This window comes from Spinacia oleracea, chromosome 6, assembly GCF_020520425.1.
Source record: "Spinacia oleracea cultivar Varoflay chromosome 6, BTI_SOV_V1, whole genome shotgun sequence".
NCBI classification, from domain to species: Eukaryota; Viridiplantae; Streptophyta; class Magnoliopsida; order Caryophyllales; family Amaranthaceae; genus Spinacia; species Spinacia oleracea.
In genome coordinates, this window is record NC_079492.1 from 60,509,106 (window position 1) to 60,535,629 (window position 26,524).

The window sequence follows — 26,524 nt, forward strand, 5'->3', positions numbered from 1 at the left end:
CTTTAAGATATTAAATTCATGTCATGAGTAGTTCTCATTAATGGTGATTAGAACCATTCCTCAGAACATGAGGGATTATGTCTGCTCGTTTGCGAATTAGTTTGCTTTGATGCTAGCTAAACGTCGCACCGTAAAAGGAGGCTATAAAAGCAGTTATTGGGCGTACTATGAATCAAAGTGAGTGTTCATAGATTGCAAGAATGGATTGTCCTCCTATCTTTGATAGGATATGGTGTTGTTGTGTAACAAGGCCTCTCGGAGAGTTAGATAATGTGAAAATGCATGGCCGTGCTCAGAATGGGTAAGGCTTAACCTTCTGTAAAAGTTTACCAGTTGAGCTCTGTAATCCGAGAAACACTTCTGGACCTAATAAGGATGCATGGCTTCGAACTTACCTTATGTTCAGTAAGTAACACTAAGTGACAAAGGAATGTGAATGCACACTTGTCTGAATGACAAGTGGGAGACTGAAGGAAATATGTCCTTCACCCAAGGTGCATTAAGTCTAATACCAAGGTTCAGATTAATTGCGAACAATTAATTCAGTGAGATCAAGTGATCGGAACAGCTAGCTGGAGCAATGCTTCCGATCAGTGAGTTCTAATGAATATTAAGCTCACAACTTACTCTTGACTGAACCTACAAGGTCACATCAATAGCACGTAACAGATCACCGGATTAAATGAATCGGAAATTCATTTAATAGCTTTTCGGGAATTAGTTTTGGAAAACGTATTATACGATACGACCTTGCATTGGAATCATATATCGTATCGCGAATATTCGTAAGCTAGGCGAAACGAATAAATCGTATCGTACGACGGTGATTCGTCGTATACGAAACGATAAATAATATCCGAAACGATATTACGTCGCGAATACGAAGAGCAGCCCACGAGCCGAATGCACGAGGCATTTAAGGCCCATGGGCGCTTGGTACGCAAGCAACACGAGCACAACAGCGCTGGCCCAAAGCCAAGCGGCTGCGTGTGCATGCACGGGCCAAGACCACAACGCAGCAGCAGCAGTGCGCGGCCCACGGCCCAGCTGGCTGCGTGCTCGCGTGTGTGTGTGTCGCGTGGGCTTGCTGGCCGGTCGTGGCCTTATTGGCTTGGCCGGTTAGTAGGTTATTCTAATAACCTACTCACCCAAGTTTTCCTAAAACAATTCAATCATACTCAAACCCTAGAGACTCAGAGAACCCTAATTCTCTTTGTGCCTCCAAAGTGAGTTCTTCCCAAAATCAAACACTCTTGATCGATTGTCTAAGCTACGATTATCAAGACGGATCTGATCGTGTCGGTGAACCAAGTAGAGGAACGACAAGTGGAGTTCTAAGTTCGTGTTCGTTGACAGATTACTGAGGAAAACACGCTTCAAACGTAAGTATGCTTAATCTGTGCTTTATACATGCTTCCTGGCTTTGGGGATTGTTTCCGCACATGTTATTATGTTTAACTGTATTCCCCAACATAGAGTTATGGGGATGATTTTTTCTTTGTATTCAACGGTCAGATAGAAAGCCTTGTGATGGCTTGCCCCTCAGGTGGGAGGTCTTCATTCGTAAAGGTAATTCCTTCTTCCAGATTTGTAAGTAACCCGATCTTCTCGTCGGGAGTGACTTCTGGGGTGAAATTCAACTTGGCAAGAGCGTTGATTAGAGCAGTGCGATGTTCCACTGAGGAAGCCATGAGTTACAAAATGTTAACCTCTGCCTTAGTGCGCTTCAATTGCTTGATCAAAGGATTCTCCTCGATGGGTAGAGGGATGTTAGCTGCCAGTGTCGTTCTGTTGACTGGCTCTTGAATTCGACCGGATCTGGTCATGACCTGAACACAATTTTCTGCCTTAGGGTCCAAGTACCAGTCGGCGTTCACAATTTCTTGACATTCATCGTCAGAGATGTTCTCAATAGGAGGGTCCTGATATGTGTCTTCATCATCGCTCGTCCATATCCCACAAATGTCTTCTTGAGGCAATCCGGTAACGATCCCATACTCCGACCCTTCACTTGGTTTTACAAGGTGCGGCACAGGCCTTTGGTTATGAAAGATTTCCTCTACCTCGAAAGGACACACTGCATGGAAGAGAGTTTCTTGATTATCTTCGAGGGCCCTTATGCGAGCCTCAGCTTCCTCAACATTTTCATAGAGCTTTGTCTTTGAGAGCCCTTATGCGAGCCTCAGCTTCCTCAACACGTTCATAGAGCTCTCCTACAGCCACTGCTAGTGAGGTCATCTTGTATAGGATTTTGAGAGAATGAGTCCGAGCACCTAGTTACCACATGATTTTGAACTTTAGAACATGGACTTCCCGACACATGATATGATATGCATGCAATGAATCAGACCTAGACTTGACTCTAAGTGCCACTTTGAAGATTCGGGACTTTGGATTTTGTATTGTATTCAGGATTTGCAACCCGTTGGAAATATTAGAGAGGAGCTTCATTCTTTTGGGGAGGTTTCCTCCTTGTACTAGAACTTAAAATATTGAACTCGGTCTATTTTAGGGGAATTTCAACCCATTGAGAATTTGGAAATTTGACTTGTATTATTTCAAGGGATTTTCAACCCATTGGAAATATTTTAGGAGATTGGATATTGTATTATTTCAAAGGAGTTTCAACCCGATTGAAAAGGGAATTGATTTTGTATTATTTCAAGGGAATTTCAACCCGTCAATATTTTAGGGGAATTTCGACCCATTGGATCTTGAAGTATTTTATGGGAATTTCAACCCATTGGATTTTGAAGTATTTTAGGGGAATTTCAACCCATTGGATTTTGAAGTATTTTAGGGGAGTTTCAACCCGTAGAATTTCGAAGTATTTCATGGGAGTTTCAAACCGTAGAATTTCGAAGTATTTTAGGGGAGTTTCAACCCGTATATAGGACTCGGAATATTTTTGGGGAATTTCAACCCGTAGAATTTCGAAGTATTTTAGGGGAGTTTCAACCCGAAGATAGAATGTGGAATTTGAATTTGTATTATTTTAGGGGATTTTCAACCCGTAGAATTTCGAAGTATTTTAGGGGAGTTTCAACCCGTTGGACAATTGGAATGGTACTATTTCAAGGGATTTTCAACCCATTGGAAGTATTTTGAATTTTGTATTTAGAAACAATGGAAGACAAGGATTTTTTTGTAGCTTGAAGATGCATTCGAAATTTGGATTTGACTCGGAGTTTGAACTTTGAAATGGAAGAGACACATTTTGTATAGGGTACGAGGCTTTGAGTTTTGAAAATCCCGGCATTACGCCGCAATGGATTTGAGACATTGGATTTGGAATTTTGAAAGTCCGGCATCATGCCGCCGTCTTGGAATTTTGATGTGTTTCGTCATGGAATTTTTAATTTGAAATTAAATGAGGAAAATCCGGCACTACGCCATCATGGATTTGGAATTGGAAATTTTTTAATATGGGACTTGAGATTTTGAAGATTGAACTTAGAACTTCGAACTTGAGGTTTGAAATATGGAATGGAAAATTCGGCATTATGCCGGCATGGATTTGGAACTTGAAATTTTGAGTACAGGACTTGAAGTTTGAAAGATTGAACTTAGGAATTTGGTTTTGAAGTTTGAAAGATTAAATTGAAAAGTTGGCATTTCGCCGGCATGAGTTTGGACATTTTAAATTTGAGACTTTGAGATTGGAATTGGCAACTTGAATTTGAGGTTCAAAAGATGGAATTTGAAGATTTGAATGGTTGAACTAGAAAATCCGGCATGACGTCGTTGGATTTGAATTTTTAATTTGGAATTTGGAATTTAGACTAGAAAATCCGGCATTATGATGCCGTTGGATTGAGCTTGAATTTGAAACTCGAGATTTGGACTAGAAAATCCGACATTATGACGCTGTTGGATTGGACTTTGAATTTAAAACTTGAAATTTGGACTAGAAAATCCAGCATTATGACGTCGTTGGATTGGACTTTGAATTTGAAACATGAAATTTTGACTAGAAATCCGGCATTATGACGCCGTTGGATTGGACTTTGAATTTGTAACTCGAAATTTGGACTCGAATATCCAGCATTATGACGCCGTTAGATTGGACTTTGAATTTGAAACTTGAAATTTTGACTAGAAATCCGGCATTATGACGCCGTTGGATTGGACTTTGAATTTGAAACTTGAAATTTGGACTAGAAAATCCGGCATTATGACGTCGTTGGATTGAATTTGAATTTGAAACTCGAAATTTGGACTAGAAAATCCGGCATTATGACGCCGTTGGATTGGATTTGGAATTTGTGCACGAGGCGTGTTTAAGGGCTTTGAATCAAATGGAGTGGCACTCCTAAAAGACCTTAAATCGGCGATTTTAGATGCATGAGGCTTGAATGATGCTCCTAGGGGTTTGGTTTCCTAGTTGGAGGCTAATGGATTTGGCAAAGCTAGAACTCGAAGTTAGCCATTCACGCGTGCAAACACGCCCACACAATGCACAAGTAGCACGTTGTCACACTAACATGAATATGAATGCGACATGCAAAGTTCTCAACCTAAGGTCGGTCTAAGTTTTATATGATGCAAGTGGTCGGCTTTGGGTGTCAAAAGGTACTCGACTAAGAGGCGGATCTGGCGATAACTTGCACATCCACCTAAGGGACGTGTGTGTCGGCAGACGACCTCCATACTTGACATCGAGAATGTCAAGCAAATGCCAAGTTTCGGTAGGCGCGGAAATGGTCACACACTTTGGTCGGGAACCGTATGGAGAGTCACCATTTCGTTGCCCCCGGGGCTAGCCCGAATGTAGAACACATCCGTTTGGGCAAGGTAGAAATTCGTTTTGCACAAATATGGTTTTCGAAATATGCATGAAATGCCTAGAAATTGGAAATTGAAATCGCACTTGAATATTGTATTTGAAAAGCTCGTTTTTTTTACATTCGTTCTCAAGGTTTAGGAGCGTCCTTCAAAATTCAAAGACAGACTGGCTCCCACTTGAAACTTGAGCAAACGTGGGCAACAAGTCACTGTGAGCCACTGTGCTGGATGCAGGCAGTGGCGTTTGGCGCAGGGGCCTGCGCCTGGCGCCAGTGCTGGCATCCAGAACTTAAGCAGATCAGTGGCTTGATGCTCAAGGTCTGCTCGTAATTTCGAAGTTGAAATCAGGAACTCCCCAGCAGAGTCTCCAGAGTCTCCCCAGTCGGTTTACGCTAAAGCGAGGTGCTATTTTAGTTGACTTAGGTGGTAAGGCGTCCTAAAGGAGCACGTTGATTGTGGTTACAACTCAAACAACAATGGCATTAAGTTGTGGCAATGGGATAAATTATGGCATTAATTTATTAACCAAGAGTAATTTGGAGATTACTAGCAATAGGTTTTGCTTACCTAAAATCTTAAACTACTTAGGACATGCTAAAACTGTTTAAGGATTTAGAACTTTTGGGGTCTTGGCATCGTTTCATTCATTTTGGACCATGTTTTTGCCTTTTGCATGAATGAAATGTTTTTAATAGCTTTAATGATTGCATGTTTTGCTTTTATTTCAAAGTTATTGAATCGTATGAATGGTTATTTATTGCAAATTCTTTTCGATTGTAGTAATCAAAATGGCTGCGATCAAAACAAAACTCAAAGTAACTGAAATTCTGGATGTAAAATTGAACCTATCAAATTTTCGTGATTGGGAGAAGAAGCTTCGGCAAGTCCTCGGGTGGAACAACATTGAATATGTAGTTGACCATCCCATCCCCAGCTATTACTCAAAGGATATGACTCCAGAAAAGCACTGTGCGTGGGCGAACCACATGTCGCTAGTGATGGACCTTATTCTTGGCTCTATCCCCAATGATTAGAGTGCAAGGTTCGTTGCGTACGAGCCATGGGCACTCCTAAGGCATCTTAGGGATATATGTCGTGGTAGATTCCAACATGGTGGTCAACATGTCGACCAAAATGTTTTTGAATTGGTAAATTCATTTGAGTATCTAAAGCTTAACGCCCCCCTGGGTTGTTGCTTTGACGTCGAAAGACAAAAAGAAAGGGAAAGGGTCATTGATCTTGAAATGACAGAACGGACGCCAATCAGAACTCATACAAAGAAAATGGTTGGGCTTCTCAACCAGCTTGAGTTACTTGGTGATCCATTCCCAGATTCTGCAGCTGCGGGAATACTTTTGAATTCTCTTCACCCTGGTTATAAGAAATTCAAACTACTCTATTTCTCCAAGAAAAGGGAGAAAACTCTTAGTGAACTAATTTACTTACTTCATCAGTACGAATTGGACTTTGTAAGTGATAAGCAAGCATCGCTAAAAGTAAAGAGTAAGAAAATCAAGAAAAAGGTTCCGGGGAAGATCCAAAGCAAGGGTGCATCTCCATCTACTTCAGGAAGGCAAGTGGCGCCATCCATGAAGAAGATGAAGAAGGATCGTATTCCATCTACATCGCAATGCTTCAATTGTAATGAAATTGGTCATTACAAGCGAGATTGCCCCAAACTAAAGGAAGAGAAGAAGGACGGAAACGTTGCTTCTCCTTCAGGTATGTATGTTATACATTGTAATCTTGCAAATTTTACTTCTTGGGTATTAGATACTGGTTGTGGCTCACACTTATGTTCCAATTCACAGGGACTAAGGAGAAGCAGAAGGCTTGATAAAGGAGAGATGGATCTACGCGTGGGAAATGGAGCACGGATTGCTGCATTAGCCGTAGGATCTTATTTTATTTCTTTGCCTAGTGGGTTTGTTTTGGAACTAGAAAACTGTTACTATGTTCCTAGTATCACCAGAAACATCATTTCCATTTCAAGTTTGGATTCTAAAGGTTTTAGTTTTCAATTTAAAGACAATAGTTGTTCTTTTTCTTTGAATGGAATGTTTTATGGTTCACCACAACATGAAAACGGTCTTTATGTGCTAGATACGAGCAAACACATTTATAACATAAATACCAAAAAGGCTAAAACGGGTGATTCGGATCTCACATTTCTGTGGCATTGTCGATTAGGCCATATAAACATAAAGCGCATGGAATTACTTCAACAGAAAGGAATTCTAGAATCATTCGACTTAGAGAAGATTGATCAATGCGAATCTTGTTTACTTGGCAAAATGACAAAGAAACCTTTCTCAAAGGTGGGAGAAAGAGCAAGCGAACTACTAGGGCTAATACATACGGACGTATGTGGGCCTATGAGTACGAAAGCTAGAGGTGAGTTCAGCTATTTCATAACGTTTACGGACGACTTCAGTAGATATGGCTATATTTACTTAATGAAGCACAAGTCTGAATCGTTTGAGAAATTCAGAGAATTTCAAAATGAAGTAGAGAATCAACATGGCAAGAAAATCAAAGCTCTAAGATCGGATCGAGGAGGTGAATATCTTAGCCACGAGTTTGATGACCATCTAAAAGAATGCGGTATTCTTTCTGAATTAACTGCTACGGGGACACCTCAATGGAATGGAGTGTCGGAACGGAGAAACAGGACCTTACTCGATATGGTCAGGTCAATGATGGGTCAGGCCGAACTTCCTTTACAGTTCTGGGGACATGCGTTGCAAACTGCAGCACTCACACTAAATCGTGCTCCGTCAAAAGCTGTTGAAAAGACTCCATACGAATTATGGACTGGGAAACTTACAAAGTTGTCTTTTCTGAAGATTTGGGGTTGCGAAGCATATGTCAAGCGATTAATTTCGGACAAGCTACAACCTAAATCTGAAAAATGTTTCTTCGTTGGGTATCCAAAGGAAACTATGGTGTATTTTTTCTACAACAAGTCAGACAACAAGGTATTCGTTGCTCGTGACAGTGTCTTTTTGGAAAGAAATCATATTTCCAAATTGACAAGTGGGAGAATAATAGACCTCGAAGAGATTCGAGACGAACAACGAACTCAGAACTCCTTAGAAGCAGTTCAGGTTAATGAACCTCCAAGGTCTTTAGAAGATCCAGTGGGAGTAGTTCCTCAAAACGTTGTTGCCCCTCGTAGGTCAAATAGAACTATTTTTCAGCCGGACAGATGGACAGGCGTCCTCTTGACTGAAAACTTAGACGTTCTCATATTGGATAGTGATGAACCTATGACTTACAAGCAAGCTATGACGAGCCCAAGCTCCACTAAATGGTTAGAGGCCATGCAATCTGAAATAGACTCCATGTCTGAAAATCAAGTCTAGGATTTGGTTGATTTGCCGGATGGGTTCACAACTATCGGATGCAAATGGGTCTTCAAATTGAAGAAAGACAAAGATGGAATTGTATACATATACAAGGCTAGATTGGTAGGAAAAGGTTATAGGCAAGTTCACGGCGTTGACTACGATGAAACCTTTTCTCCAGTCGCGATGCTTGAGTCTATTCGGATAATCCTTGCGATTGCCGCTTTTCATGACTTTGAAATATGGCAAATGGATGTGAAAACTGCCTTCTTGAACGGTGTTCTTGAAGAGACTGTGTTCATGACACAGCCGGAGGGTTTTATCGATCAAAAGAACCAAGGAAAGGTATGCACTAGTAGAAAAAACCCCTGTTGCAGCCCCCTTGTTGCAGCGTACATGTATTAATACGCTTCAACAAGCAGTCGGTCAACGCGGGTCAAACCCTTTAAAGGGTTGTTGCAGCGTACAAATTAATTGTTCCGTGCAAAAAAGATTGTTGCAGCGTACGTTATAAAAGCCCCCTGCAATAGCCCGTTACTGTTGCAGCGTACATTGTAAAAGCCCCCTGCAATAACACATTGTAAAAGTTTTTCGCTGCAACCCAACCAGGTTTAGCAGGTTAGTTCAATTTAGACCAAAATAATCTCAAAACTCTAGACCAAAAATTTCATACTCCCGCCTCCCGAGCTCAACTCCCTTCTTCTTCCCTCAGCTTTCCTGCGTCCCAATCAATGTAGCTTCCTCGTCGGTGGTTCTCGCCAATCGCCAGTGGGTCCTCTTTTCTCGCCTCCTCGTCAGTCGCCCTAGGGCTGAACTTAGAATATTTTCAATCTGAAAATTTTCAAAGCCTGCTCAAATTGACCTTCCCCCTTCTTCTTCTTCCCTCAGATCTCCTCTACGGACCGGCAAACACCACACTCAGTGGTGGACGTGAGGGCATACCCATACGACCACGCACACTTCTTTTTCTCTCTCCTCTCACCTATACCGGAAAAAAAACCCTAGAAGTCATGGGGCTGTTCCCGTGTTTCAATTGCTCAATATTCTGTTCGTTCCAAAGTTAGCAGGTCAAGGAGGTTTCAGAAGATTGGAGTTGGGGTTCCCATCTGCTGCAAAAGAAATACATTAATTGATTTTGAGGAAAGAACAAGCGCAAATGAGGTATAATCTTGTTTGATTTGTTAAATTTATGCAATTATTGAAAACCTTGTTGGATTTGTTGTTTAAATATTATGGTAAATGTGGTTTGTAATAAATTTAATTAGTTGATTTACTTATGCATATGGTTCATGTAGTTAATTTCTTTGTTTAATTGATTGATGAATCTGAATTTGAGTTTGAATATGTATGAAAATAATCTGGGGTTCAGAAAACTAGGGTTACGAACATAAAGCAGCTTGTTACGGTAGAATTTCAAATTGGAGCCTAAAATAAGATTAGGACAACTGGTACAATTCGATATCTCAAACAATCAATAATTTATAGGTTGCAAAATTATAAACTGGCTCGCAAGTTTGATGGTTTAGGATTCTCTTATGTTGAATTGGATGGAAATTCTATAGCCTGTGAAATTTCAAAGTATACTTGGATGGCTTCTCCGGCATTGTTCTTAGATATTCGACTTATGTTGTTCCTCACTGATTTCACATTTCAGATAGTTTACTTGTTTAGGCTGGGAGTTCGGCTGCTCATTTCCGTTTTCTAAATAAGCTTTTATTCTTCACTTTACAGCCTTATTATCTTATGTAGTTGGGTGGTATTGGTGGCAGTCACATGAAACATAGCTTCCTTTTACAGTGAACAAAATTACTTTCTCACCCATATATGGTTTGGTTTGGTGTCGGGTCTGAGTTTATGCCTGTTTCGGCTGTTTCTGTGCGCTTATCTTAATTCATGTAGGCGCGATGAAAAAGAAATTATAATCATGCCGCTGGAAAGCAACCAGGGTGTATGTTAAGGCCTTTCATGATTTTCATGCTTTTTGTACAGCTTGTAACTCGCCTAGTTTTTGAGAAAGGCAGCACCGAAGTAGCTGAAAATGTAGCAGATATCATGTCTACTTATTTTGTTCAAGAAGTTATCTCAGCATGTGTACCTCATGTTTATCCTTCACGGTGTGGCCATGGTTGGGCTTGTCTTCCATTGGTTGCATCCAGTGCCAAGATAAGCCTTGCAAGTCATTTACCGACATCTTCTGCTAGAGGGACTTCTGCAAGTGATGCCAACAGTTCCTTGGCTTCAGCTGGTATTGCTCAGTACCATCTTCAGTTAGACATAAGAAAGCATTTGGACAAAATTTCACCAGTTAGAGTTGTACTAGCATGTATCTTCGGAGCAGTATATTATACAGTAGTAATGAGTCATCCATCCTCAGTCCCTTGAATGAAGAGCTGCTGCATTCACCTGATACTGACAGGATATTCTTTGAATTCTCTCTTGATCAGTCAGAGAGGTATGCAATGTTGTTGTATACTTGTATATGTCACAATAACTGACACAGTTTGTTTAGGCTTAATAATTGACTGTTTTTGTTTGCAGATTTCGAACTTTGAACCGATAGATTCAGATGCAGACTAATCTTCACCGAGTTTCTGAGATTGCTGTAACACCCAAGGATACAGATGATGCTGGTGGGATACAGAACAACAGGAAATCAATGAAATTGCGAACAACAGAGAATGATTTTGATTTTCGAATGGATCTAAGTGATGAAAAAGTGAAAATCTACATAAGTGAATTGCGAACAACGAAGGTTAGTTGTAATATTTGAATTTGGAGTTGTATACTTGTATTAGCAATTTTATGTTTTTAATTTGATAATTTTATTGCATTTTGATTTACAGAGAATATATATGGAAAATTAATATGGTGAAGAACCCTAATCCGCAATTTAATTGGTTACTGGATTTGGATTGATTTTGGACAAAATGGTTAGATTTGGATTCAGATTTTGTTTATTATGTTATTGTAATAACTTTTGCTTCAATCTCTTAGATTTTCGTATAAATTTGTATGAAAAAGGAGCAGTCTTCTTAGCTATTGATTTGTTTAATTTCTGCCATTGTTGTGATTATATGTTTGTTTTTCTGTCATATCTTAATGTCAATTGTTTGTTTGAAATCGGCATAATCAGATCCTATTGTTGTTAGATTGCGTAATCATTTGATAAACTAGCTCATTTTCTTCCGTGAGTGGTAGGTAGAAAAGTGTAGTTTGCTGATTTTTCCTTCCCTGCTATTTTTTTCTTATTAAATTCCAGAGGTTTAGGGTTTTTTATGCTCAAATTTCATGTATTTCTTGCAGAATTGATAGTATTGCTTGACGATTAGTTTAAATTGGTTGGAGATTTGATTGATTTTTTGCAATTAGGCTTTTGTATGAATCATTTCGATTGAAGTTTTCTTTTCTCTGAATTTGTTATATTCAAATTCAGACAAAAGCATAATTACAAAAATTCGATCAAATCTCAGGTTCTTACCAGATGAGCTTCTATTTGGATGTTGTATCTGTGTGGTGTACGTCTGACACCGTTCTAATGTGAAAATGTTCTCAAGCTCATATCGTTAAATAGTTCTTGTTATTGCATGCTACTTGGTCGAATTCTGATTAAAATTGCATGACATTATGGCACTTCTTTGGTTCCCATCAATGTAGTTTTCTTTCAATTGGCCCTCTTAAAAGATCAAAAAAGTAAATAAATATGATGGTAGTAAAATAGTGAAAAGGGTGAGAAAACCTCTTGCTGCTGTATGATGTGTAATCATTTACATGTCAATGAGTATATCTTTTACAAGATCCAAATGAACAAATACATCTCAGATAAGCGTATGCTTAACTAGTCTACTTTGCTTGATATTTAATCGTACTGCCGTCTATCGGTTACAATCAGTTTCAACCTTGGTTATGCCGACTGCAATTCGGGTTTATTTTGTTTATCAACTTATATTGTGGAATATTATGTTGGATGGCTAGATGCACTCCAATAAAGGGATCTGGAATTCTGCATGCAATATAGTTATATTTTGCAAAATGAGGCATTGAGGAATATGATATTAACCAGCAAGAGAAAGCCTAAAGATAAGATAAAATGGATGAACTGTTTCTTCGTGGAAGCAGAATGCTAAGTCTGTAAATTACTACAAGCTAAATTCTTCCTGACAGATTCTTTATCTTAATATGTTCTTATCATCTCATCCCATCAACTGGTAATCATTTTTTTTTATTTACATTTGACATCATTCGATGTTTCAGGTACGGAAGCAATTGAAAGATATTTTCCTTCAGTGGGATCTCATTCTTCTCTCTTATTTTTTGCAGTGTTGTAATTCTTTATTTTCATCTAAGATTTTGCACCTCATCTTCATTGATTATTCTTGGCCCCTTATATTTGCCTTGGTTTGCGTGCAGCTTTGAAGAAATGCCTACAAACAGTTTTGCTGAAAGCAGGTATTTTTGTTCTTTCATTTGATAATCATGTCTACTTGTTCAACAATTTGACTAGCTGAAATACACAGACATACAGTTGGTGCCTTAAATTTAATATCCTAGTGCTTTTTTTTCCATGCAAATGTTATTCATGCAGTAATATGTGCTATTGTTAAAGAAGTAAAAATCTGTTTGACTTGCTGAATTTAAAGGAAGACTTTCAAATCCGCAATTTCTTTTTGTATATATTATGAGGCGTAAACGAGAAATCTATTGCTTCATATTCTGTTTCCATCTATTCTAATATTTAATGTAAACATTATGCCAAATGGCTTTCTGTGTCCTATCTTTCAGAAAACTAGTGGAGAGCTTGTGATGAGATGGTACTTCTCCAAATAATATTGAATTTCTATTTGATTTTTCTTTTTTTGCCCTATGAGAGTTTAATCTAGAAATTGTAAACAGGCCAAAGCCATTTCATTCTGCAATTTTTGATGAGGTCGATTCTGTTCTTATTGATGAGGGCAGAAACCCTTTACTGATAAGTGGACATGTAATATGCTTTCTATGTATAGGATGGGATAATAGTAAATTTCCTTGATAATTATAACTATGTGATTACATTGGAGGTCCACTAGCATCCCTCTGAAAGTGTGTCTCTCGTTATATATTTAGGCCAATGAAGATGCTGCCCGATACCCTATTGCTGCCAAAGTAGCGGGTTTGCTTGTGCGGGGTATTGTAAGTTTTATGTTCCTCTTTTCAGCAATAAGTATAAGTCGTGATTTGGCCTTCTCTTTTAATTGTGCCAAAGATCCTAAGGACACATTTTATTCTTATTAAATGATTAATATGCATATTTTTTAACTTTCTAAAACTCATTCCAATCTATGTATGCACATTTAAGGCTCATTGGGTCTTTATTGGTCATATTTAGAGCTAAAATGACATTTCCGCTCCCAACTTTGAACTAAAGAACCTAAGGACTCATTTGATTCTTATTACATGATTAATATGCATAGTTTAACTTTCTAAAACTCATTCTAATCTGTGTATGCACATTTAAGGCTCATTGGGTCGTTATAGGTCATATTTAGAGCTAAAATGACATTTACGCTCCCAACTTTGAACTAAAGAACCTATGGACTCATTTGATTCTTATTACATGATTAATATGTATAGTTTTAACTTTCTTAAACTAATTCCAATCTATTTATGCACATTTAAGGCTCATTAGATCGCAATAGGTCATATTTAGAGCTTAAATGACATTTCCGCTCCCAACTTTGAACTAAAGAACCTAAGGACTCATTTGATTCTTATTAAATGATTAATATGCATATTTTTAACTTTCTAAAACTCATTCCAATCTATGTATGCACATTTAAAGCTCATTGGGTCGTTATTGGTCATATTTAGAGCTAAAATGACATTTCCACTACCAACTTTGAACTAAAGAACCTAAGGACTCATTTGATTCTTATAACATGATTAATATGCATAGTTTAACTTTCTAAAACTCATTCTAATCTGCGTATGCACATTTAAGGCTCATTGGATCGCTATAAGTCATATTTAGAGCTAAAATGACATTTACGCTCCCAACTTTGAACTAAAGAACCTATGGACTCATTTGATTCTTATTACATGATTAATATGCATAGTTTTAACTTTCTTAAACTAATTCCAATCTATTTATGCACATTTAAGGCTCATTAAATCGCTATAGGTCATATTTAGAGCTTAAATGACATTTCCGCTCCCAACTTTGAACTAAAGAACCTAAGGACTCATTTGATTCTTATTACATGATTAATATTCATAGTTTTAACTATCTTAAACTAATTCCAATCTATTTATGCACATTTAAGGCTCATTAGATCGCTATAGGTCATATTTAGAGCTTAAATGACATTTCCGCTCCCAACTTTGAACTAAAGAACCTAAGGACTATTTTATTCTTATTACATGATTAATATACATAGTATTAACTTTCTGAAACTCATTCCAATCTATTTATGCACATTTAAGGCTCATTAGATCTTTATAGGTCATATTTAGAGCTAAAATAACATTTACGCTCCCAACTGTGAACTAAAAAACCTAAGGACTCATTTGATTCTTACTAAATGATTAATATGCATATTTTTAACTTTCTAAAACTCATTCCAATCTATGTATGCACATTTAAAGCTCATTGGGTCGTTATTGGTCATATTTAGAGCTAAAATGACCTTTCCACTCCCAACTTTGAACTAAAGAACCTAAGGACTCATTTGATTCTTATTACATGATTAATATGCATAGTTTAACTTTCTAAAACTCATTCTAATCTGCGTATGCACATTTAAGGCTCATTGGATCGCTATAAGTCATATTTAGAGCTAAAATGACATTTACGCTCCCAACTTTGAACTAAAGAACCTATGGACTCATTTGATTCTTATTACATGATTAATATGCATAGTTTTAACTTTCTTAAACTAATTCCAATCTATTTATGCACATTTAAGGCTCATTAAATCGCTATAGGTCATATTTAGAGCTTAAATGACATTTCCGCTCCCAACTTTGAACTAAAGAACCTAAGGACTCATTTGATTCTTATTACATGATTAATATTCATAGTTTTAACTATCTTAAACTAATTCCAATCTATTTATGCACATTTAAGGCTCATTAGATCGCTATAGGTCATATTTAGAGCTTAAATGACATTTCCGCTCCCAACTTTGAACTAAAGAACCTAAGGACTATTTTATTCTAATTACATGATTAATATACATAGTATTAACTTTCTGAAACTCATTCCAATCTATTTATGCACATTTAAGGCTCATTAGATCTTTATAGGTCATATTTAGAGCTAAAATAACATTTACGCTCCCAACTGTGAACTAAAAAACCTAAGGACTCATTTGATTCTTACTAAATGATTAATATGCATATTTTTAACTTTCTAAAACTCATTCCAATCTATGTATGCACATTTAAAGCTCATTGGGTCGTTATTGGTCATATTTAGAGCTAAAATGACCTTTCCACTCCCAACTTTGAACTAAAGAACCTAAGGACTCATTTGATTCTTATTACATGATTAATATGCATAGTTTAACTTTCTAAAACTCATTCTAATATGCGTATGCACATTTAAGGCTCATTGGGTCGTTAATTCGTAATAGGTCATATTTAGAGCTAAGATGACATTTACGCTCCCAACTTTGAACTAAAGAACCTATGGACTCATTTGATTATTATTAAATGATTAATATGCATATTATTTAACTTTCTTAAACTAATTCCAATCTATTTATGCACATTTAAGGCTCATTAGATCGCTATAGGTCATATTTAGAGCTAAAATGACATTTACGCTTCCAACTTTGAACTAAAGAACCTATGGACTCGTTTTATTCTTATTACATGATTAATATGCATAGTTTGAATTTTCTTATACTCATTCCAATATATTTATGCACATTTAAGGCTCATTGAATCGTTATAGGTCATATTTAGGCTAAAATAACATTTTCCTTACTCTTGACTCGTATTCTAGACTATTAGGACATTGTCATTAGTTGCTTGAATGTTAAAATGTGATATTTAATTTGCATTTAATCTAATGCTTAATTGAAAATTTTGTTTTTGTAAAGGTCTATACTCTGAGGAATGCGCCTTATGCTAGTGAGGAAATTGATGTGGTTCGTGAGCAATGGGCTAAGTTTTTTACCAGCAAATATTTATTATTGGCCTGAGCGCGCTTGATCGAGTTGGTTTAGATGTTATAGAACAATCTTTTATATTAAAATGTATACGTACGTTGAAATTGGAACATATATTTAAATGTACGTGCACTTTGGTTTCATGTATACAAAACAACAATTATTGTTTTTATATTCATTATACAGGTTGGGATATTTTATTATTGTTGTGACAGGTTTCTATATTTGGTGCAAGGCACTCTAGGTATCCCTGAACAAAACAAAAATTTTCCCGCCAAAATTGCTTTGTTGCAGCGTACATATATATGTGTACGCTGCAACAAGGGTGTAAAATTTAGTAAAATTTCAGACTTGTTGCAGCGTACAAATAGATGTACCCTGCAACAGGTGGGGTGTTTTGCAGCGTACATGAATTTGTACGCTGCAAAAAGTCAAAATTTTGGCCAAATTTTTTACACTTGTTGCAGCGTACATGCATATGTACGCTGCAAAAAAGTACTTTTCGCAGCGAACATTGTACGTTGCAGGCCCCCAAGTTGCAGCATACGATGTACGCTGCAACAGGGGTCTAAAAGCCCGCTGCAACAAGTGTTTTTTCTACTAGTGATGCAAGCTTAAGAAGTCCATCTACGGACTAAAGCAGGCATCAAGGAGTTGGAATAAACGATTTGATGAAGCAGTCAATAAGTTTGGCTTCATCAAGAATCAGGACGAATCTTGTGTATACAAGAAGGTCAGTGGAAGTGAAATTGCATTCCTAGTCTTGTATGTTGACGACAGGACTTGGCTCGGAAAGTGTTTCTCAATAAAAGACTTAGGAGAGGCACAGTACATATTAGGCATCAAGATCTATAGGGAAAGATCTAAGAGGATGATTGGACTAAGCCAAAGAACTTACATTGACAAAGTGCTAGCTAGGTTCAATATGATGGAAGCCAAGAGAAGTCATCTACCCATGTCACATGGCATATATCTAAGCAAGAATCAGTGTCCCGAAACATCTGATGAGCGTAGAAAGATGAGTGGAATTCCATACGCTTCGGCTATTGGATCCATCATGTATGCTATGATTTGTACAAGGCCGGATGTTTCGTTCGCACTCAGTGCAACGAGCAGGTACCAGTTAGAACCAAGTGAGGCGCATTGGACTGCTGCCAAGAACATCCTAAAGTACCTGAAAAGGACTAAGGATCAGTTTCTGGTTTATGGTGGTACAGATGAGTTGATTGTTAAGGGCTATACGGACGCAAGATTTCAAACCGACAGAGATGATTTTAGATCAGAGTCTGGGTTTGTGTTCTACCTCAACGGCGGAGCAGTAAGCTGGAAAAGTGCTAAGCAAAGCACTATTGCGTATTCTACAACTGAAGCCGAGTACATTGCTGCCTCAGAAGCAGCAAAGGAAGCTGTTTGGATTCGGAAGTTCATCAAAGAACTTGGTGTTGTCCCCTCCATTAAAGGACCAGTGGCTTTGTATTGCGACAATAGCGGAGCCATTGCCCAGGCAAAGGAGCCTAGGAGCCACCAAAAGTCCAAGCACGTACTGCGGCGATTTCATATACTTCGAGAGATCGTTGAAAGAAAGGAAATCGAGATTTGCAAGGTTGGAACTGACGACAACATCGCGGATCCATTGACTAAACCGTAGCAACCATGGGAATCAAGCATGTTGGAGAATGGCTTTGATTTTCTAAGTATTGTTTTAGAACATCTGTTAGATCTATGTTAAAAACAATTGGTTTAACCATTTCATATTTATGAAATTTATTATTTCATATTCATTGAATTGTGGTTAAGAATTAAATGATAAGTCTATGTGATTCAAATCATTCAAATGGGATGTCAAGATGGATTCTTCTACAAAGAAACACCCATAAGTGAACTTCAATATTGAAGTCACAAAGGATCCCTAATCCAGGTCATTGAAAGGTGGACGACCAGTGACTAATGAAGATTAGATTGCAAGTAGATTACTTAGTTCTGTTTCTTGAACTAGAGTGACTGGATGTCATAATCTTTTTCTTAGATACTTATTGGATCTTGTATCGGATTGACCATGAGAACGCTTTAAGAGATTAAAGTCATGTCATAGGTAGTTCTCATTAATGGTGATTAGAAATCGTGCCTCAGAACATGAGGGATTATGTCTGCTAGTTTGAGAATTAGTTCGCTTTGATACTAGCTAAACGTTGCACCGTAAAAGGAGGATATAAAAGCAGTCATTGGGCGTACTATGAATCAAAGTGAGTGTTCATAGATTGCAAGAATGGATTGTCCTCCTATCTTTGATAGGATATGGTGTTGTTGTGTAACAAGGCCTCTCGGAGAGTTAGATACTGTAAAATGCATGGTCGTGCTCAGAATGGTTAGGCTTAACCTTCTGCAAAAGTTTGACAGTTGAACTCTGTAATCCGAGAAACACTTCTGGACCTAATAAAGATGGCTTGGATCTTACCTTATGTTCAGTAAGTAACACTAAGTGACAAAGGAATGTGGATGCACACTTGTCTGAATGACAAGTGGGAGATTGAAGGAAATATGTCCTTCACCCAAGGTTCATTAAGTATAATACCAAAGTTCAGATTAATTGCGAACAATTAATTCAGTGAGATCAAGTGATCGAAACAGCTAGCTGGAGCAATGCTTCCGATCAGTGAGTTCTAGTGGATATTGAACTCACAACTTACTCTTGAATTAACCTACAAGGTCACACCAATGACACGTAATACAGATCACCGGATTAAATGAATCGGAAATTCATTTAATAGCTTTTCGGGATTTAAGTTGGAAACGTATTATACGATACGACCTTGCATCGGAATCGTATATCGTATCGCGAATATTCGTAAGCTAGGCGACATGAATAAATTGTATCGTACGATGGTGATTCGTCATATACGAAACGATAAATAAATATATCGGAAGTATATTTAATCGCGAATACAAGGAGCGGCCCACGAGCCGAGTGCACGAAGCACTCGAGGCCCATGGGCGCGCGCATAGGCGAGCAAGCGAAGCGCGGCAGCAGCGAGGCCCAAGTGGCAAGGGTTGTGCGCGTGCGAGCGGGCCGAGACCACGACACAAGCAGCAGCGCGGCCCACGGCCCTTCGTTGTGCGTGTCCGTGTGACTTGGCTTGTGGGCTTGCTAGCCGGCCTTGCCTATTGGCTTGGTCGGTTAGTAAGGTTATGTAAATAACCTTACACCCTGATTTCCAACTTAGTACAATCACAATTCAGATTACACACAACCCTAGGAGAAAACAGAGAACCCTAATTCTCTCTGTGCCTCCATAGTGTGTTCATCCCAAAGGCAAAGTATCTTGATCAATTGTCTAAGCTACGATAATCAAGACGGATCTGATCGTGTCGGTGAGCCAAGTAGAGGAACGACAAGTGGAGTTCTTTGTTCGTGTTCGTTGACATATTATTGTGGAAAACACGCTACGAATGTAAGTTTGCTTAATATGTGCTTTATACATGTTTCCTGGCTTTGGGGATTGTTCCGCACATGTTATTATGTTTAACTGTATTCCCCTACAATTTTATTCCAGCGCACAAACCATAAGCGCTGTTTTATTCCAGCGCTGCAGTTTGCTTCATACACAATCACGCAAAAGATAGAATTAATCCAACTTTCACCAGAACAAATCTGGCGTACAAAATGCAAGCGCTAGAAATAACCAGCGCTCCTGATCCAAGCGCTGGAATTTTCTAGCGCTCAACAGATCTTAGTTGGAAAATTCCCATTCCAAAATTTATCTTATTCTTACCTATTTTACTATAAATAGGGCCTCTGAAAACCGGAAAACATCATACAATTCCCACCCTAAACCCTTAAGCTTCATTATTGACCGAAGCTTTTCTTTGTCATGTATTCGCCGTATTTAACACATTGTTAAGCAGACCCTGCCCACACGACCGCCTGATCGCTGAATACTGTCGAAGTGCTGCTGAAACCTAAACACAATCCTTAAGCCTAAAATACTCAAAACTCTAGAAGAATCCCGTCCCATAATTAGTCAGTCATCGAAAAGTTCTAGAGCCAAACGGAAATTTAGCAAAGTCAAATGGTAGGTGTTCCTGAGAACAGCAGTAAAGCCTAAGCTTTGCTGTAACATTTTTATCGCTTTCCCCACCATATAAATTTTCTAACTTTAATCTGTTATATTGCTCACGCCTAAATCAGATAACTCTTGGAAAAACCGTATTGTTAAGCTCCTTAAATCAACCTAAGTCAGCCTTTTATCATCTGTTTAGTAATATTTGTGCATTAAAATAAACTCAGATTAGTAATGTAGCATAACGCATGTCCCATCGTCGCCACAATTGAACTAGTAAGGACTGCGTCGCGTGGGCTGATGTTGGGCACTCCCCGTACTAGTAAACATCCCCCGAACTCTCAATCTCTACTCCGTTGGATGTATGTTGAGCGATCTCCACATCTGGGATCACAAGGGAACCTATGGCCGTTGTGAGTCAAATATGTTTGCACTCCAGGCATATCACCATAACCGAGTTTTGTCAGTTTTTTAAAACTGAATGGCGACTCCTATAAATTAGTAAAAAATGGCTAACGCTCACAGTTAGTTCCTATTTACTTAATATGCTTGGCATATCCAGAGGGGAAAATTCGTGTGGGCCGTATACTCTTCTTAAGAGGCGCCCCGTCGTGTTTTTCGACCCCCTCACAGCTACATGATTTTATATTGACACTGCGTTGAGCACTCGAATCCATCTCATTAGGGCATCGAGACGACTTTGGGCGTCCTACGCCATGCCGTTTTCTAGCGTCAGCAACTATTCTCACCCCCATATAAGGAGACCAATAGGGTGTTAGGTTATGATTCATATGACAAAACATAAATCATGCGGAAAAACCATAAAGCTAGGAAAGCATATTATTTACACATAATCATTTAGCATAGTTTAGATGCATACGCTTTGTTGCGTGCCCTCCCTAGCTGCGCCCGAACCGAACAAGAACAAGTCTTTAGGACTCCAAGTGTCGTCCCTCCGTAGATAGTCCACAGCACGTCCGGATCCGCCTTAAGCTTGACCAACTAGGATCGCCCTTAAGGTACTTAGAATTTTCGGCTATTGTAGGCAATTATATGACTGAATTTTTGCTCTCAAAAATCACTTTGAATACTTGAATACTCGATATAAATTATGAGCCCTTAACTCATATTTATAGACCATGGAATAAGTAATCGAATCCTACTAGGATACGAATTAATTAAATTAGAATCCTAGTAGAATTCTTATTTTAATTAATTTATCTTTTAGGATTAGGAATTTTAATCATTAAACAAATCCTATACTCTTTAGGTTTCGTATGTGAACACAAACTCTACACGAGCATGACCCGCAAGCGTGTAGGCCATGCCCGCGCACAGCCCACACGGCCGCTCGGCCCACGTGAGCTACAAGCCCACGCGAGCTGCAGCAATGCTCGCAGCCCATTGCTGCGCGCGCTGCGCGCGCTGCCATGGCCTGCTGGGCCTGGCCTTGTGCTGGGCCTGGCGTGGCCTTGGCTGTTCGTGTGGCGCGCTTGGCTTGCTGGGCGATGGCCTGGCTTCGTGCTGGGCCCTCGTCCGGCAGGCCTCGTCTGATGCTTATTCGTACGATACGCTTCCGATTAAATTCCCGGTTCCGGAATTCATTTCCGATACGAACAATATTTAAAATTTCCGATTCCGGAATTAATTTCCGTTTCGAACAAATATTTAATATTTCCGTTTCCTGAATTATTTTCCGATTTCGATAATATTTCCGATTCTGACAATATTTCCGTTTCCGGCAATATTTCCGATTCCGGCAATATTTCCATTTCCGATAATATTTTCCGATACGTACCATGTTTCCGTTTCCGGCAACATCTACGACTTGGATAATATTTATATTTCCGATACGATCCATATTTCCGTTCCCGGCAATATCATCGTTTCCGGAGTATTCATTTCTTGCCTGTGACGATCTCAGCTCCCACTGAAACCAAGATCCGTCGATTCCGAATATCCATAGATGGAGTATTTAATGCGATTAAATACTTGATCCGTTTACGTACTATTTGTGTGACCTTACGGGTTCAGTCAAGAGTAAGCTGTGGATTAATTTCATTAATTCCACTTGAACTGAAGCGGCCTCTAGCTAGGCATTCAGCTCACTTGATCTCACTGAATTATTAACTTGTTAATTAATACTGAACCGCACTTATTAGACTTAACATAGAATGCATACTTGGACCAAGGGCATTATTTCCTTCAGTCTCCCACTTGTCCTTAGGGACAAGTGTGCATTTCCTAATTCCTTTGTCGCTCGATGCTTGCTCTTGAACATAAGGTAAGAGTTGTCATCCTTATTATGTCCAGAGGTGTTTCTCGGTTTCAGAGTTCAACTGATCAAATAAACAGATAATCATAGCCTATGATTCATCCGAGCACGGCCATGCATTTCACAGTTTCTAGCTCTCCGAGTGGCCTTGTACAACTTTTAAGCATCTCATCCCGATTTATGGGAGGACAATCCCAATCTTGCGATCTTGAGATTAAACTTCGTTTGATAGGTAATTACCTGAGCGTTGCCTTTATAGCCTCCTTTTACGGTGCGACGGTTGGTCAACGTCAAAGCAACCAGTTCTCAAACAAGTAATCTCAAATCACTCAGGTATTGAGGATTTAGTGTCTAATAATTTTAATGAAATTTACTTATGACAGATTTTCATCTCTTACAGTAAAGTTTCATAGGTCTTGTCCGATACTAGTCTTCCCAAAGTAAGTATCTATGCAAATGATTATGACATTGCCATGTCCACATAGTTCAAGAAATAGAACTACTAGTCATCTTGCATTCTAGTCGTCTAACGTTTTCTATGCGTCCATCTTTATACAAAACTCCGACCAGGGACCATTTTCAACTTTTGACATTCAAGTTCACTTGATAGACATTTCTTAGTCACAGGACTGGTCCTGACAGTCTATCTTGAATATATCGTCAAATTTGAAGGGACTCATCATTAAATACTAAACCAAGATTAAATGGAATATGAAAATACATTTCATATATGATAAATGTTCAACCCCAATGTTTTATAACCATGGGCCTCAAACCCATCTTTAAAACAGTTCATGGAATTCAAAGCTATGCTTGATTTCCAGTGCCACAATGTGAGTGTTGTTTCTCACTTGTTGCATAGGTTTAGTTATCATGCTTTGCCAATCTTAATATCCTTTTCATCGAATGTTCTTCGAGATAGATGATAAGATCTTTTGAGTATGTTTATTTTGTGATCTAGTCTTTCTTGCTACAATAGTGGTTCTACGCATTTTGCAATGAAGAACTATTAAGTCAACAGACATGTGATCTACCCAAGTTCAGTGAAGAACTCTTTAACTTAAACAACCCTGTTTCATTGCTTCTTAGGCAATAATTACTTTTACTTCAACTGTATTGGTTGCTAGTGATGCTTTGTTTGGATTTTCTTATCCAAGCAGTTCACAAATATGTGGAAGACTTTCCAGCTGTATCTTAGAACATAGAAATTAATATTTAATTTCCCACGCAACAACTCATGGTCTCCAATCCATGTTGCCATTTCAAAACACAATGCTCTATAGCTCGTCCTTGTCAATGGTTAACTTCAAAGGAATCTTGCTTGATCCTTTGCCAGTGTTTATGCGTGTAGCATCAATATTTAGCATATCTTTATTTCCTTGAATCAAGAACTATTCCTATGTACCTTTTCAAGTACCATAAGTTTTTCTTGATCTCAATCTAGTTGATCTTCACTTAGATCAATAGAGATTGGTATATGTTCGTTATGCCTAAAGCCATACGATACGTTTTTGGCGATCCTCATATTATATCATACATGATAAATTCTTTTGCAGAATAATTCCCAATTGAATTCTATTCATGTAAGTTTAGCTCATCTCGTTTCAGTAGATACTAAATCTAGCTAAATTCTTTGACATATAATATAGGTTAAGAATCTTACTTAGATCCTTTGATGTTTAACTTATTAAACGCTTATACATAGTTCAGACATCTTTTACTTAAATTTATTCACATGGGTCGAATATCTCCAATGGAGTATTTCGTGTTTGATTTAGTAAATGCCATTACTTAATCCAAAACAATATTATAAGATCTTTGTAAATAGATCTTAATACCCAGTATGTACTAAGTTTCGCCATGGTCCATCATTGATGAATAATTTCAAATCTAAGTCATTAGCATTTGAATGTTATTTCACAATAGAGAGATATGTGTGTGATTCACATAGGACCAATTAAGTTTTTATGTACTCCCACTAAATTTCTTATATATCTATAAGAATCATGTATATTTTATGAAACTAAAATGCTTATTAGCTTCACTTAAAATACAGTTCCAATTCCCAATTGCTTGCTTAAATCTGTACTTAGATTTTATAAGCTAGATTTCCTTTTCAAGTATTTATTTGGATCCACAAATCCTATGACATACCATGTACATAGTTTATTCCAACATTTGATTGAGGAATACGTTTTGTCATCCAATTGCTATATGTACCAATATGCAATCATTGCTTGAATATAGACTTGAGCATTACGATTATGCATGAGGTTTCAACACAATCCACACCGTGAATTTGCTTGTAACTTTTAGCAACTAATCTAGCTTTGTGTGTGAACACAATTCTATGTTTGATGGTTTTTATCCTTTAAAACAAACTTGCAACCAATAGGTGTGAAACTATTCTTGTAAATCAACAAAATTTTAATTTTGTCATCAAAACATTGAGTATGTTTTATGGCCTCTAACCATTTAAAACATTTGAGTCTATATATGGCCTCTAACCATTTTAGGGAATCTGGGTTTCGTCATAGCTTTCTTACAGGTCACAAACTCATTAATCTACATGATAATAGTTTGACTGCAAGTTGTATGTTTCTTCACTATCTAATAGAAGAATTGCATAGTTTTAGTGATTTGAACTCTATGCCTACTTGGGTATAGAACATCAAACAATAGAATATCAATAGCCACTTGAAAGTCCTTTGAATATTCTGTTCTCCTTGAAGCACTTGTAAAGTCTTCTAAGAGATGTCTATTCTTTAAAGCCACTTCTAAAGTTTTTAAAGAATAAGTTCGGATTTTCTGAAGCACTTCGAAAAGCCTCAGGAATGTCCGTTTATGTTTGTTGTTCGCCTCGAAGACTTTCGAGGTCTATTTTCTCCCACTTGTCATTTTGGAAACGAATCTCCAAAAGGACATTATTTCGAGCAAACAAACATTATGTTCTCAAAAATTCGTGGTAGAAACAATACCCTTGTGTCTCATTTGAATAAATCACAATGAAACATATATCTATACTTGGGCCTTAGTTTGTCGAATGACAAACACTAAGCTCCCACTGAGTTTAGGAACTCTCTAGATGTATTTTACGAAAAGTTATTCTGAAATTACTTTTCAATAGCTTTGACGAATTTGGTTTAGTTTGGTGGTAGTTGAGCATTTTGTTTTAGAAATTATAGGAAAAGTCTTTATGATTCATCATTAATCGAATCAAGTACTAATTGACTTCGATTATTCCAACTAAGATATGCCATATCTTATGGACCTAGATTGTGAAATTACAACACACAATCATTGATGATCATATTTGGTCTCAAGTAATCATCAACATGATCTAACCTAGATCTTTATGATTTCTTGCCAAGTGGATTTTATACTTCTGAATCTTTGAACTAGTCAAACAGATTCAAACTTATATCACTTTGAGTAAATAAACCTATATTCACTCAAATCCATGTGAAATAATAAAGTCATAAAATCTTTCTTTAGCTTTGAACTCTATTGTCTAGGCGTTCTAACAATAGTTCATATCTTTTGTTACTTTCAACAAGTAAGACTAGTCGTCTTAAATTGATCTAGAAATCAATGAACTTTCAAAAGTCCATCAAAATAGAGCTTTTGAATGTTAACTTGTTGATATGGTCTAAGCAACAATGCCAAAGATTAGTGGAACTCAAATCAAGGGGTTGATTTGAACCTAGTAAAGTTTTTATTGTTAAAGAGTTGTTTGTTTTAATCAAGCATATTGACTCAACCCGTAATTGACCATTTCACTCAAATAAACAAACAAACATTGTTTTTGTTTTTCTTGAATGTGAGTCTTTCTGTGTTTGAAAAACAGAAATTTAGGTATGCTGATTATGGAACAAAATAGCCATTAAGTTCCAGCCTTTGAAAGGACTTAAA